Raw genomic sequence first — 12,593 nt, 5'->3', positions numbered from 1 at the left:
CCCGGTTGTTTCCCTGTTAAAGGGCAGTGAGTCCTCTTCATGCAAATGACAGAGCACTACTTGGCTGGAACTCTGGCGTCTGGACAAGCTGTAATGTGGATCTCAACCTCTGACCACGTTTGGAAAGTGGCCAACTTAAGACAGGAAAGTCTGATCTTGTTAAAACCACAAGGAGAGTTCACGGCAAAAGTCAGATGAGAAAACAGAGTTCATGAACTCTCAGTGGTCACACCTTCAGTCTTTCCCTCTGGCCCCTATTTTGGAAGCCCTATCAGACTTCTTTTTTCTTATTTCTTTTTTATTTTTATAAATAGATTTATTTACCTATTCCCCTCCCCTGTGGGGTCTGGGAATCTTTTTCTTTCTTTTGTAATGTAAAAAATTTTGAAAACTTGCATGCTTTTTTTTCATGACTAATTTGATAATAGAATGAGTTCTCCAGTAGGAACCAGAGACTTAGATTTTGTTGTTGTTGTTAAAATTTCTTTCTTTGTTTAATGTCTGTGAGTACACTGTTGTTCTCTTCAGACACACCAGAAGAGGGCATCAGATCCCATTACAGATGGTTGTGAGCCACCATGTGGTTGTTGGGAATTGAACTCAGGACCTCTGGAAGAGCAGTCAGTGCTCTTAACTGCTGGGCCCTCAATTCAGTCCATGACTTAGATGTTTTTAAAAAATAAATTAGAAAAAAAAATTTTAATAATGGAAAACAACCCTTTTGATCTTCCCCCAGCTTCAAGAATCCTAAACACGAGTGGTCAAAGCGCAGAGAAAAACTGACCATGAAGTTCCCATTCCCAGCTGACACAGCTACAACCCAGTCCTTGGTGAGGACCTAAGACCCAGGGGACATCAAGGAAGACCAGAGTATCTACTTCAGGAAAGAGAGAGAAGAAAGAAACGAAAGATGGAAGGAAGGAAAGAAGGAAGGAAGGAAGGAGGAAGAGAGAAAAAGAGAAAGACAGGGCTGGAGAAGGGAAAGGAAAGAGAGGACTAGAGAGAAGGTTCAGCACTAGATGCTTTTCCACATGGTGGTTCTCAACCATCTGTAACTCCAGTTCCAGATCTGATGCCTCCTCTGACCCCACAAACTCCCGCACTCACACACAGAAAAGAATATGTACGGGCTGGAGAGATGGTTCAGCGGTTAAGAGCACTGACTGTTCTTCCAAAGAATATGTACAACATACGCATATGTAAATACATAATATAATAAAACATATTTCATAGATTTTATATTGATTCTATATATGTATATATTTATTTAAACTTCTATAATTTTTATTTATATTATATACATTTAATAATAATGTCTACATTTAATTTAAATATAATTTTATATATTATAATAAAATAATAAGGTATTTTATACGTCTCAACCTATTCTAGTTACCATCCTTGCTCCAATCAACTCATGTTTTGCCAGTGGTAGGCACTTCAGGTTGGCCACTGGATCCTTCCACTGTGGTCCTTGTAAGTAAGCCTTTATAGCTTTTATCTGATGTGGCAAGATATTCTGAGCATATCATGTCTCGATCTGGACTCGGAATTGGCTGTCTTCCTAGGGACTTCCGTTCCCTTTCCACAAGAAGTAGCATTCGAGACAACAGCCTGAATCCCACATGTTCCCTGACACCAGTTGGGACATTATTTTTAGGCCTTAAAACAGACAGAGATAGAAATGTTTTTAAGATGAAATGTATTCCTAGCATAGAGAGAGAAACACTGGAGGTGTCCAATGCCCTGGTCTGCTGAGCCTTTTCTAAAGACATAGAAACAAGTAAGAACCATTCTGCACAGCATCAGGCCGAGGTGGACGTTCCAATCAGACTGGAAGGACAGGACAGAGGGACATGACGATGAGGCCATGTTGATGAGTGTCCCTTATACTCTGGGTATGGTGGATTTCCAGATGAAATCTCAACAAGGGTGAGGTGACCGCATTTGTTTGATCTCTCTCTGTCTCTCTGTCTCTCTGTCTCTCTCTCTGTCTCTCTGTCTCTCTCTCTGTCTCTCTCTGTCTGTCTGTCTGTCTCTCTCTCTGTCTCTCTCTCTCTCTCTCTCTGGCAAGATCTTACTGTGCAGCCTTGATTCGCATTTTAGACCAGGATGTCTTGAAATTGCAAATATTAGCTTACCTCTACTACCTAGAGGCCGTATGTACCCACATTTCTTTGCTTTCTTATTTAATTATGTTTATGTGTGGATGTTTTCCCCTGACTGTTTGTCTAAGACCACATGAATTCTTGGCGCTGGAGGAGGCCAGTCCCCTGGACCTGAGTTACAGACAGTTGTGAGCTACCATTCAGGTGCGGGGAATCAAACCTGGGTCCTCTGGAAAAGCAGCCAGTACTCTAGCCATCTTTCCAGCCCGTTCGTTTTTGTTTGTTTGAGAGAGTCTCACTATATACCTCTGGCTGGTCCAGAATTCAAGATGTAGAGCGGCTGGGCCAAGAGCTGGAATCAAAGGCATGTGCCACCCATCCCCAGGGGGCATTTTTAGTTGAGAACCCCAAGAGGTGATAAAAGCAGTGTGGGGGACCCAGGGTAGCTGATTTGATGGAAAATGAATAAACAACAAGAAAATCAGAATCTGCCCACCACGTGTGATGCTTCTGTCAAGGTTGTTTCTCAGAGAAGCCAGCTCACATGTTTATAGCATTGTATCCTGGAGCTCCCAAAGTGCCTGGAATTGGAAGAGAAAAGAAAGGCTGCTCAGAGGTCCTGTTCTAGCCTCTCTCTCTCCTCCGCTTAACCTCCAACAAAATTTTCACATGTAACAAAATAATTCTCATCTTCTGCAAATGTTTTCCAACTAGCATGCTGGGGGTCCAAGAACCAAGAGGGTGCATAAAATTAGCACATAGGAGTGGGATGGGAGACTTATTTCTCTAGGGGTGCGGTGGGGGGGGGTCTTAGTTAGGTTTTCATTGCTGTGAAGAGACACCATGACCACGGCAACTTTTTTTTTCTTTTTCTTTTTTTTTTTTTTTTTTTTTGGAGCTGGGAACCGAACCCAGGGCCTAGCGCTTCCTAGGCAAGCGCTCTACCACTGAGCTAAATCCCCAACCCCGACCATGGCAACTTTTGTAAAGGACGTTTCATTGGGGCTGGCTTACAGGTTCAAAGGTTCAGTCCGTTATTGTCATGGCAGGATGTGAAGGCATCCAGGCAGTCATGGTGCTGGAGGAGGAGCTGAGAGTTCTACATCTTGACCCACAGGCAGCAGCAGGAGACTGTGTGCCACACTGGGTGTAGCTTGAGCATAGGAGACTTCAATGGCGGATTCCACAGTGACACATTTCCTTCAACAAGGCCACACCTCCTGATAATGCCACTCCCTATGGGCCAAGCTTTCAAACAGGAGTCTATGGGGGGCTATTCCTATTTAAACTACCACAATAGGTTTTTCCATTTCCGTTGAATTATGTCGTTCACAGTATTGTTACAAATAGGATGTCAAAGGTGACCAGCACAAACAAAGACTTATAAGCATCACGGGATACATTCAACTCCAAATACCTCAAGCAGGAGGATAGCAGGATCTGGCTCCCTCCCACTTCCTAACCAGGCTCCATAAAGCCAGCTCCCCCACCATCAACCCTGGCAGCCATTTATTCCCTGACAGTTACAGGCTTCACTCCTTGTTTGACTTGATAAGGTCCTCCCACCCAGCTCCTGGGCATGTAGATGAAGTTTCTTCCAACATCCCTGCACTGGCAAGTGGTACACAGTCCCACGCACATTGTCCCAGAGACCCCTGGCCACTTCCCAGGGGCATAAATACCCCTTTCTCCCGCCAAAAACCAAACCAGTTCCCCAAAGCTATTCCTGCGTGTGTTCTTTGCCTGGGCGGTCATCACGGACAGACAGAGATCTGGCTCTAGATTTATCCGTGCACGTGACTGAGCCTCCCTCCCGCCACTCTAGTCGGTGCACAACTGGCTTGGGTACCCTGCTGGAGAAACGAACTCGGACACTCCTTTCTTTTCTCCGTGGACACTGAGTCCCGCTTATGTCTTTACAGAGCTCTTCTGACGTGATCGTCGCAAACGTCGTCTTCCTGCAGATGGTACACAGCTGGAGCCGGGTTGGAGGATCTTTCCCCTACATTCCATTCCCTAGAGTAAGAGAAGGCTGAGCGGCTGGTGGCCTGGCCTCTGTCAGTGGCCAAGACCCAGTGACTGATGTCTGAACAAAGAAGGAGCCTTCTCAGGCAACAGAATCAGCCGAAATAAACATCGCCAGCATGGGTACCGTACACTGCGAGTTCAGTGGTGGCTATATAATAAATATCTTCCCTCCAGTGCCCAATACCACACGATCGAATAAATAAGTGAAAAGTTACAAGCAAGCAGTTTCCATGTTATGACTGTGGGGTTGAAGATAATTGAATTAATCAGCCACCCAGAGAGTTGTGTCTCCTTGGTGTCCTGACCCAGAAGTGGGCATCTCTCTCCATGACTTTCAGAGCCCTTTGGTGATAAGAGAGTTCTGGTGTTAGGGAATATAAATTTAGGTTTTATTACTGAGTTTTCTGGCAATGAATTCACAAAAGCCTCTGGGTGTCATTTCACTGTATCACCGCCTGACATTTAAGGGTGGTTGAAGGGCTTGGGAGAAATGAAAAACAACAACAACAAAAAAATAGTATCCTTGTTTTAGTTTTGAAACATATCTCTAAGTAAACCAAGTCATTAGAATTCAAGAGGAACTTTAAAAGTCAGCCCTTAGACTGCAGCCTTTTGCAGACTGCAGAAGGCTCTTCATTTTCTTAATACATTAAAAATGACTTCCCGGGGCTTGGACCCGGGAGCTGGCACAACGGGTTAACATACCTGCTTGCGAGCTGATGGGTTCTAGTCCCAGCACCCACATGGTCGAGAGGACGGACTCTCATAAGTTGTCTTCTGACATAAACACAGGCACACAGAGGCACACACACACACACACACACACACACACACACACATGCACACACACAGGCACACATAGGCACACATACACATGCATATTTACTCATATCCCTGAATAAGTCAAAATGTAAAAAAAAAAGCACCAAATTGATAAAAAACTCTTCTATTTTTATTATTACTAAGGACTCGAGGACGAATTCAGCTCTTAAACATGCCATAACACTTGATTTGAAGATGCTAACAGTCAACCTTCCAAGGCCAAATCATGCCACGATAACAAGGACACATCACGGCACTTCCTCAATAGATGGGACATTAGGATCCCACATTATTCACACAGTTGGCTCTTGAGGCAAAAGTTCAGGAATGATCTAAGACCTCCGTATAATGAACAGTGGCCAGTTCTAGATCAGCAGCCATACATTAAAAATTAAAATCAGGAGAGAGAGAAATAATTTTAAAGTTTTGATGCTGCAGCCAGCAAGATGGCTTCGTGGGGGAAAAACATTTGCAGGGCCGGCCAGATGACCCTGAGTCCAATCTCTAGGCCCCGCATAAAGGTGGAGGGAGAAAACAGACTCCACAAAGCTGTCCTCTGACTTCCATGTGCGCACTGTGGCATGCATGTCCATACTCCCCCACCACACACATGCACACACGCTAATGGTGATGGATACAACAGATGTAAATGTTAATTAGACTTTAACATTTACCAACCGTGAGACCTGAAGCTTTCCCTACCTCAGTTTCTTCCTCAAATAAAGGTTTGATTAGAGAATGAAGTATAAAAAAAAATGGGTGTAAGCTAATTTTCTCTCCTGCTCAGATGACACCCAATCTTAAGAGCTAAAGAAAAAGAGGCTAAATTCACACAACCTTGTTAAATATGTTGCTAAGGGGTTCTTTTTTTGGTTGGTTGTTTTTTTGTTTTTGTTTTTTGTTGTTTTGTTTTTTTGTTGTTTTTTTGTTTTTGTTTTTTGTGTGAGAGGATGTGGTGTTTTGAATATGCTTGGCCCATAGGAAGTGCTATTTAGAAGGTTGAGATAGGTAAGGCCCTGTTGGAGGAAGGGCAGCACTCTGTGTGGGGACTTTGAAGGCACTTAGTGCTCAAGCTCCACCCCCCCTTAGGGGATAGCCTTCTTCCTGCCTGCCTTCAGATCAAGATGTGAAGTTCTCAGCTCCTCCTGCACCACGTCTGCCCAGACACTGCCATGCTTCCTGCCATGACGATAACGGACTGAACCTCTAAGACTGTAAGCCAGCCCCAATTAAATGTGCTTTAGAAAAATCACCTCAGTCATGGTGTCTCTTCACAGCCATAAAAATCTAACTAAGACACAGGGTTTCTCTGTGTAGTCCTGGCTGTCCTGGAACTTGCTCTGTAGACCAGGCTGGCCTGAAATTCACAGAGGTCCCCACCTGTGTCTGCCTCCCAAGTTCTGGGATTAAAGGCCATGCGTCACCACTGCCCAGCAAACAATAAAGTTCTTTACAACAGCCCACAAACTACCTTCATTCTCTCTACATATATTTCAATAATTAGCATGCCGTAGCAGGGTCTTCAGTGAAATAACAGACGTGACTTACTTGTACAAAGTCAGACCACACAGCCCACGCTTGGCAATAGTTCGTTGATTATACTTGCCTACTGCATTTTACTTAACGTCACTTCATGAAGCAGATGAGAATTTTTTTTTTTAGGTGACAACTTGTGTATTATGTGGAACACTCTTCCATGGAGTCCAAACCCCTTCACAGGACATAATTAGTAATACTGTAAATCTACCAGGCAATCTTTATATATGTGAACAAAATTACCAAAAGGGGAGAAAATAATGGACTTATCCTCAAAATACACCCTGTATGTCACTGAGGAGGGAGGGAGGGACAGACAATGCATCTCCTCAGCCAACAGGAACCAATGACCAATCCCCTGATGTCATCTTTGATGCCAGTCCTCTCGTCTGCCCGCTGCAATCCCCAGATCTGATCTGGGATAGCATTTGGAAGATGAGGAGTGATATTATCTGCAGGCTGATCCTTCAGTCCCATTTGTATTGTATTTCTGTAGAAGGCTGGATCAAGCCTACCAAGGAAAGAAACCCATCGATGCCCTTCGCTGCTATCAGATCAGCGGACTTCCTGCCAAATGGATGTGACCAGAGGGCAAGGGAGAGCCTTCTGATCAGGAAGGCGGCAAAGGGTATGATGACACCAGCTCTCTTTACAGGCATGCAGCTGATTAATAGCACTGTTGGGGATTTTAAAAGAGGGTGACTACTTCGATGATGTCATCCACTTAGCATCGAGAAGCATCTTGCAGCCATACCTGCGGTCAGATCAAGGTCACAGAGCACAAGACAGAGAGACTCGGTTACAGGGGAAATCTTACCCTTTTCCTCAATTACTTAAGTTGTGCAAAATCTAAAGCAATTTTGTCTTTATTCTGTTTCGATAAATTGCAATTGCCTGTAGCTTTCTGAGCTAATGGAATTAAATTTTCAAGGAAAAAAAGAAGCGATCTCATTTTATATTTATCTTACTTCATTGTTTGAGACAAGGTCTCATGTAGCCCAAGCTAGTCCCTAATTTACTACTTAGCTGAGGATAGCCTTGAGCTCCTGCTTCCGGCTTTCAGGTGCTGGGAGCATAGAGGTACATATCACTATGACTGGTTAAAAGGGGATTTTTTAAAAAATATTTATTTATTTATCCTATATACGTACACTGTAGCTGTCTTCAGACACACCAGAATAGGGCATCAGATCCCCATTACATATGGTTGTGAGCCACCATGTGGTTGCTGGGATTTGAACTCAGGACCTCTGGAAGAACAGTCAGTGCCCTTAACTGCTAAGCCATCTCTCCAGCCCTTTCTTTTTCACTATAATCATTGATTCGTTCAATGAGTATTTATTGCAAGCTGACCCTGGGTTTATCCCCAATTTGCCTCACCTCCTCCGCCATCCAAACCCAGTTCTTTTAGATGAAGCTCACTGAGATCTCGTTTTATGGATCATGTGACAGTTGTCTTAAGAGGGCAACTATATACTGAGCATACAGTTGATGCTTCCGATGGCTCGAAAGTGGCTTCTAAAGTCCCCGCTCTACAAATCTAATCCCACTTCCAACAGTATCAAGAAGTGGACTCTTTAAGAGGTGAATAACAGGAGGTCTCTGTTCTGAAGGATTCCCGTCCTTAAAGAAGGAATGGATTCGGCGCCCAAAAAAGTGGATTTGTTGGGTTGGCGAGGTGATTCAGCAGGTGATGGCACTTACTGCCAAGCCTGACAGCCTGAGATTGATACCTCAGGACCCACGTGATGGAAGGAGAGAACCAACGGCTGACAACTGTCCTCTGACCACCACATGCACTGTGACGCACGCACGCACGCACGCTCGCACGCACGCACGCTCGCACGCACGCTCGCACGCACGCACGGAGGACGTAAATGAGATAAAATATTAATGCAAAGACCAAATTTGTTATCAGTGCAGCTCACTTCCCCGGTTTGCCCGGTTAGTCTTTCTCACTCCTTGCCTTCTACCATAGGAAAAAACAGCAAAAAGACCCTCAGCGGAAGTTCCGCTGGCCTCGGACTCTCTACCTTCCACTACGCTATGAAATGAATCTTCATTCTTTGTAAATGAACCCACCTCGGGTATCGTGCTACATAAGTACAAAGCTGACAAAAGCCTAACACACTTGTTGATGAATTGGTCCGTGAGTAGAAGAAGAGAAGAATAATTTTAGTGTATCCATTGGTGGTTAACGAGTACGAACCCCACCCCCACCCCACCCTCACCCTCCCCAACCTCAGAATCAACTACAGAAGCATCCTGTGGACAATTCTAAAGATGAAGATGTATTTAAAACCAGCCAGTTTGTCTTTCTATGACTGAACTGTTGTCGTAGTCTGATCTCTGGGACACATTTAGCTTTGCCATCTTGTACAATCAGGATTGATATTTGCTCGGTTAAGGGCCTGTGGAATAATGTCTCAGGTGTTTTCTATCAAGTTAACGACCTGAGTTTGATTTCTGGGACCCACATGGTGAAAGGCGAGACTGGATTCCTCTCACTTCTCCTCTGTGCGGTACCCCTGCATGTCCCCATACACATTCACACCCATGCACAAACTAAAGAAACAGCTACAATGAAAGTTTAAAAATTCCTTTATCAAGGTGGACATGGTAGTACATGCTTTTAATCCCATCAATCAAGAGGTAGAGGCATGTGGATCTTTATGAATTCCAGGCCAGTCTTGTCTACACACAGTGAGTTGCAGGCCAGCAAAGGCTTCATAGTGAGACCCTGTCTCAAAATAAAGAAGACCAACTACAAAAATTCAATTAGCAAAAGAAGGAGAAGGAGGGGGGAGGGGAGAAGAGGGGGAGGGGGAGAGAAGGGAGAGGGGAGGAAGAGGAGGAGGAGGAGGAGGAGAAGAAAAGAAGAAGGAGAAGGAGAAAGAGAAGGAGAAGGAAGATAGCATATTAAAAAAAAAAAAAAAGGTCATGGGTTGAAGATTCAGTCCAAATAGAGTACTTACTAGCACATTGTGAATGATCTCCAAGACTGTATAAAGGGCCATGGCCTACATAAGTCATGATCATATGACAGTAATCCCAGAACTTGGAAGATGGATGCAGGAGGATCAGAAGTGTAAGGGCATCCTTGGATACTACATAGCAGTTTTGATTCCAGCCTATAGAAGACTCTGTCTAAAAAAGCATGAAAAAATAATAAAAGGTCATGTTTTTAAAAAAATACATGCAAACCCGGTGGTGGTGGCAGCACATGCTTTTAATCCCAGTACTCAGGAGGCAGAGACAGGCAGCTGCCTAAGTTTGAGGCCAGCATGGTCTACAGAATAAGTTCCAGGACAGCCAGGGCTACACAGAGAAACCCTTTCTGGAGAAAATGGGAAAAAGAAGATACATGTATCAAGCATTTTACTTTAATTTAAAACAAAGAAGGTGGGTTGGTTCAGCAGTCTTTCCTGTAACCACATGGCTGGTGATGAGGTCTTTGAGAAACTTTCCTGATTTACATTGTCAGTCATGATGAACACACCTATCATTCCTAACTCCTCAAGCACACATGCACAGTTCAGGAAGGGGAGGGAATCTCATAAAAACGGGGTTGCATCAATCTGCAAGGACTTACTCATCCTGAGCATAAACACTGTATCTCATAAGCTGACACAGAATCCATGTCTTTCTTTTTTTTTTTTTTTTTTTTTTTTTTTTTGGTTCTTTTTTTCGGAGCTGGGGACCGAACCCAGGGCCTTTCGCTTCCTAGGCAAGCGCTCTGCCACTGAGCCAAATCCCCAACTGTCCATGTCTTTCTTATGGTTTCTATTGCTGTATAAAACACCATGGGAGGTGGTGGCGCACACCTTCGATCCCAGCAGAAACAGGCAGATCTCTGAGTTTGAGGCCAGCCTGGTCTACAGAGCTTGTTCTAGGATAGTCAGAGCTACACAGAGAAACCTTGTCTCAAAACACCAAAGAGAGGAGGGCAGGGGGAGAAGAAAATAAAATAAAATAAAATGACAGTCAATTACAACAAATTGGGAAAGAATGTATTTCAGCTTAAATTCCCACATTATGGTCTATCACTAATAGAAGTAGGGCAAGGAACTCAAATGGAGCAGGAACCTGGAGGCAGGAGCTGGTATAGAAACCTTGGAGGAGAATTGCTCTCTGGCTAGCTCCCCGTGGTTTCCTCAACCTGCTTTTCTCATAGCACCCAGGACTGCCCACCCAAAGATGGCACTGACCCCAGGACCACCCACCCAAAGATGGTGAGATGCCCCCACCCCACATCAATCATAAATCAAGGTAATGCAACGTAGGTTAAGAGTTGCCTGAAGTGGTTTGGGGATTTAGATCAGTGGTAGAGCGCTTGCCTAGGAAGCGCAAGGCCCTGGGTTCGGTCCCCAGCTCTGAAAAAAAGAACCAAAAAAAAAAAAAAAAAAAAAAAAAAGAGTTGCCTGAAGGTCATCCTATTGGGGACATTTTCTCAACTGGTGTTCCCTCTTCCCAAATGACTCTAGCTAATGCCAAAGTGACATAAGAAACTAGCCAGCAGCATCCATACAGCCAAGTAGTTGAGCTCTTCCCCTCCTTACTTAGTTGTAGGCAAGTCATTAAACCCTGTTTTTAATCCCCAGTATAAAGCAAGGCACGGTGGTACAGTCCTGTCATCCAGTCCTGGGGGAGGTAGAGGCAAGAGGATCAGAAGTTTAAGGTCATCCTTGGGTATGTAATTGTCGTCTCTGAGGCTTACTGCCTCAGTCTGCTAACCCAGGCCTAGAATGTTTTCAGCCTCTGAGACTGACTGCTGAATAAGCTCACCCCCTCCTTGTTCTTTCTGAACTCTGGCTGGCTGGTTCAACTCAGCTGTTCTGACTCAACCTCCTCTCCAAGCTGACTGATTCAATTGCTCTGCTTGAACCTCAAACTAACGTTGGCAATTTGTTCTAATCTTCTGGATCCTTCTCAGTCAATGACTCATTCTGTCTTCACCTGTGTCTAGCTTGTGTTCTCTCTCTCTCTCTCTCTCTCTCTCTCTCTCTCTCTCTCTCTCTCTCTCTTCCTCTCTCTCTCTCTCTCTCCTGTCTCTGTACAACAGTCCCAGTAAATCTGCCTCCTTCTCCTTCCTCTTTCTTTCTCTCTGAACTGCCCCTTCAGCAGCTTCCCTTGCCTCTCTTGTCTCCTGAGAGGTGGGCATATCCTAGTCTGTCAAACCTTTCTCTGATTCGTTGCTTTGTCTGCCACTCAATTAACCATCACTTTCACGCATGGGTGCTTCCTTCTACAAACTAAATTAATTGTGTGGGATGAATAGGTGTGTCCTAAGGGCTTGTCTCTATTCCAGCCAGAGGGATTAAAGGTATGTGCTGGGCCATACCTCAACCAGAAACAGCTTTTTTTTTTTTTTCAGTAAACAGCACAATATTGGTTTTCACAGTGTGATCAAATATCCTACAACAGGATACACAGCAAGTTAAAGGCTAGACAGGTAGACACGAGAGCCTGTTTCAAGAAAAGAACAAACAGAAGGAAGGAAGGAAGGAAGGGAGGAAGGAAGGGAGGGAGAGAGGGAGGGAGAGAGAGAGAGAGAGAGAGAGAGAGAGAGAGAGAGAGAGAGAGAGAGAGAGAGTGTCTTGGGGTGTAGTGGTACATGATTTGTTGGGGGGCAACCTGGAAACTAATGTTAGGTACCAGCCTGCTAGTTTACCTGAGTCCAAACTTAGGTCAGGTTCTCTAAAATGGAGTCTGAACTGAAAAGATTTGGCCTCTCCCTGGCACTTAGGAGACATAGGCAGGCAAGTAGAGATCTGTGACATTTTGAAGGCTAGCCTGGGCTACATAGGGAATTCCAGAACAACCAAAGCTACACAGTGAGACTATGACTTATCTTTAAAAGGGGGGAGGGGTGTATATTTTCGCAGTGTTCTTTCAGGTCCATTATCTTGATTAGTCTCAAAACAATGCCATGAGGTTGATGAAGTCTTTTCCTTTTTGAGACAATGAAGACAATGGAACTCAGAGGTGGTGCTGTATGTAGATCACCCAGTGAGAAAATGGCAGCTCTAGAGATAAAAGAGACTCAGCCCTTTGGTTATCCTGGTCCTTTAAAATCTTCCAATAGAATGCATTAAGGTC

The 12,593-nt window shown here is 44.4% G+C and overlaps 1 long non-coding RNA gene across 1 annotated transcript; it reads left to right on the top strand.

Annotated features, from left to right (window-relative positions):
* Positions 1-1,439: 1,439 nt before the first annotated feature.
* On the top strand, positions 1,440-4,357 carry LOC120098841 (uncharacterized). The gene is made up of 2 exons (XR_005497456.2): positions 1,440-1,932; positions 4,031-4,357. It is a non-coding gene; the product is annotated as an uncharacterized LOC120098841 (long non-coding RNA).
* The last annotated feature ends 8,236 nt before the right edge of the window (positions 4,358-12,593 follow it).

This window comes from Rattus norvegicus, chromosome 20 (assembly GCF_036323735.1).
Source record: "Rattus norvegicus strain BN/NHsdMcwi chromosome 20, GRCr8, whole genome shotgun sequence".
NCBI classification, from domain to species: Eukaryota; Metazoa; Chordata; class Mammalia; order Rodentia; family Muridae; genus Rattus; species Rattus norvegicus.
Note: the sequence above shows the minus strand (reverse complement) of the source record. Positions and strands in the feature narration are given on the sequence as shown.